This window comes from Miscanthus floridulus, chromosome 18 (genome assembly GCF_019320115.1).
Source record: "Miscanthus floridulus cultivar M001 chromosome 18, ASM1932011v1, whole genome shotgun sequence".
Classification (NCBI taxonomy): Eukaryota; Viridiplantae; Streptophyta; class Magnoliopsida; order Poales; family Poaceae; genus Miscanthus; species Miscanthus floridulus.
In genome coordinates this window covers 72,198,230-72,201,796 of record NC_089597.1, presented here as the reverse complement: position 1 = coordinate 72,201,796, position 3,567 = coordinate 72,198,230, and the positions used below count along the sequence as shown (strand labels likewise).

At 42.8% G+C, this 3,567-nt stretch overlaps 1 non-coding gene across 1 annotated transcript; it reads right to left on the bottom strand.

Moving 5' to 3' along the window:
• Positions 1-306: 306 nt before the first annotated feature.
• Positions 307-413, bottom strand: LOC136525100 (small nucleolar RNA R71). Its single transcript, XR_010776424.1, has one exon. It is a non-coding gene; the product is annotated as a small nucleolar RNA R71 (small nucleolar RNA).
• Positions 414-3,567: the final 3,154 nt, after the last annotated feature.

The following is a 3,567-nucleotide window of genomic DNA, read 5'->3' as shown; positions in this document are numbered from 1 at the left end:
CCAACACTCAAAACCAATAACCTTGAGTTTGAACTCAAGCCAAGCCTCATCAACATGGTGCAAGCTACCCCATTTAGTGGAAAGGCACATGAAGATGCTAGTGCTCATCTCTAGAATTTTCTAGAGATTAGCAGCATAATCACCATCAAGGATGTCGGCTCAAGATATCATACTACTCCATCTCTTTCCATTCTAGCTAGTGGGAAGGGCGAAGCAATGGTTGTATACCAACAAAGATAACATCAATACATGGGCAAGATGTTCGAAGGCCTTTCTAGCAAAGTTTTTCCCTATAGGCAAGACCAATGCCTTAAGAGGAAAGATTTCCAACTTCCAACAGCAGAAAGGAGAAACCATTCCAGAAGCATGGGAACATTTTTAAGAATATATTTCAAATTGTCCTCATCATGGAATGGAAGATTGGTTGCTCATGCAAAGCTTTTATCATGGATTAACTCAGAAAGCTCATGAACAACTCGATGCTACTGCTTGGAGGATCATTTATGTCACTTGCCCTTAGAAAAGCTGAAACTCTTATGGAGAAGATAGCCTCTAACCAAGGATGGTCTCAATACAATATTCAAACATGTAGTCAAGAGGAGAGAAGGACGATGAAGTTGAAGAAGTTGAGACACAAGAACAGGAAATGCAACAAGTTTTTCATGACACCACATTCCTACCGTTTCCATGCAGAAATCGAAAAGCTAAAATGGATGAGTAGTTTGGTCAGTTTGTAGAGGTAATTCAAAAGTTATATATCAATATTCCTCTGCTAGATGCTATTTCAGGTATCCACCTATGCGAAGTATCTCTAAGACATTCTGAACAACAAAAGACCACTGCCCACCACTGAGGTAATCAAGTTAACGGAGGAGTGTAGAGCCACCATCATCAATGCATCATTAGTGAAGAAGAAGGATCCAGGATGTCGCATTATCGATTGTTCGATCGGAAACCAAAATTTTGAGAATGCGCTATGCGACCATGGAGCCAGCGTTAGTGTCATGCCCAAGAAGGTTTTCGACAAGCTCAACTATTCAATGCTCACACCAACATCGATGTGCCTGCAACTAGTCGACCAATCGGTCTGCTATCCTACAGGAATCGCCAAGAATATTCTAGGTAAAAATAAGAAACTTCTTTGTTCTAGTGGATTTTGTAGTACTTGACATGCATGACGACATGAAGACACCTCTCATACTTGGAAGACCTTTCCTGAGCACTACAAATGCACACATCGATGTCGGAGCCAGAGAAACCAAATTCCATATCAATGGCAAGGAAGAGCGACTCACCTTCAAGCCAAGACCGGAACAATGCTCTAATTTGGAGTGGTGTGAGAAGCAAATACAACCATCAAGGTCTCTATCTCCAGGACCGACTAATGCACCCAAAGAATAAATATAACTGGAGAAGTCCGGTTCGACGAACTTCAAATTCCAAACCCTTGCCGAGAGATAAAATCGGTAGTTATCCGTATTTACTTTTTACATTGCATTGGCATATTTAATTTTCAATACTTATGTTAGAAAAATAAAATAAAAATTCTCATCATGACACTATAAAATTCAAGCCCCATGTAAATAATTTTTACTGGAGTAAAAACCCATAAGAAATATTTACCGTGGAGGCGTAAAATTTTAAAAATACCATTCATTCATCTTCTTATATTTCATAGTATTATAAAATATTCTTGCATTGCATTTATATATGTGTGTATATGGTAAAAATACATACAACCAGGACCCACAGGAAACATGGAGGGCCCACTCAACTACCACCCATCACTTCTATCTCCACCATCACCTCCATTTCCACCTCCGTCTCCACTTAGGTCATGTCTCCACTGAATTCGCACTAACGACCATCCATTCTCACTTAATCACAAAGCAAGGAAATATCGAGGGAAGAGTAGGCCTAGTTGGCCACCATGTGGGGTCGATCGACCCCACCACTTGGCCAGCCAGCCATGCTACTCTACCGCCTATAAATGGCACTCCTCCTGCTTCCTCTCGGCCTCACACACTCACAATCCAGCATCGAAGTTCGAAATTTCAAATTCCCAAATTCATAATTTAAGAATTATAACACCCTAGTGTTAAGCTTTGCATTTGGCATTTGCATTTCATGAGCACAAGCATCATTCAAGCATTCATGAACATGGACATATGCAATTTCATCTCATTCTTATACCTTATCACTTGAAATGTTGATTTTATATATATGCTTATGCTTGCAATCATGTATGCCCAATTTATGAGATGGTGGTGAGGTAATTAAAACACCTTAGGCATATCTAGAATGATAAATGGAACAATGTTTATATTCATGACATAGACCAAATTTGCTTCTAAGTGTTGGTTTCATTTGAAATGCCATTTTTATGATGCTAGTTTGACTAAAGTTGAACAGTAGCTTAGAGTGTTTGCATGGCTATGTGACCTAAATAAAAGTTGTAGTACTTGTCATGGGTAACAAACTTTATTTAAGGGTCATGAGCTAATTTAGTGTCTAACATGGTCAAATAGAGTTCACAAGTATCAACAAAATGCTATTTTCAAAACTTGAAATTCCGCATCTTTAACCGGTTTTCAGTTTCAATGTAGCCCACTTTGGAGCAATGTAGTTTGTAAACCAGTTCGAATTAGACCATGATCATTAAAGCAAAGTTGTAGTACTTACATAGCTCTACAACTTTCACTAATGCCATTTTCACTAATTCACCATGGATTAGGAGTTACATGTACATGAACTTGCTCTATCAGTCGTATGTTGCAGGCTTGAAACCAGCCAGAGCAATGTGGCCGTCAGTGGCCGATCGGGCACAGGCCATGGCTGAGCTCATGCTGAAGAGGCCGCCGCCCATCCCTGCACTAACTCGCACCCTCACTCTCTTTCTTTCTCTCGCTCTCGCACTCGCTGAAGCGGAACCACAGCGCCGCCATCACCACCACACCTCCATTGAGCTCACTCACCTGCTGCCACCACGTGCCATTGTCCAATATCTCATGCGCATAGCTCCGCCACCACCTCCTCCACCTTGTTGACCCACTAGCACCACCATTTGAGCAAGGGTAAGGCTGCATTATGTGTCACCATCGCCGCCAAGCTCCGACCTTACCGTGGCCAGCCTTATCCACCGCTCCTCCTACCTCTTTCTCCCTGGTTCTGTTATCATCTTAGGTCATAGATGCTGACGTCATTATTTATTTAACCCCTACCACTGTCGTCACATGGGAACGCGCAACACCACCATGCACATCCGCCATGGCTGTAAGCATGCGCTAGCCACCGTCGACTTCACTAGCCACCCTTAGCCTGCTCTGGTACCCGTTACCGTGTCACCTAGAGGTGTTGCACCTTCCACGATGATGGAGACCTACCTTTGGCCACCATCTCATAAGAACGGTGACACCACCGACGTGCTCTATGCGCCACCATGCCATCATGGACATGGCCAAAGCTCACCACCGCTTCACCGTGGCTCGATCCGCATCGTAGAGCTTTGCTAGGGTTCATATATGCCGCAGCAGTTCTCTTCTTGGCTTGCCGTCGCTGGAGACAACA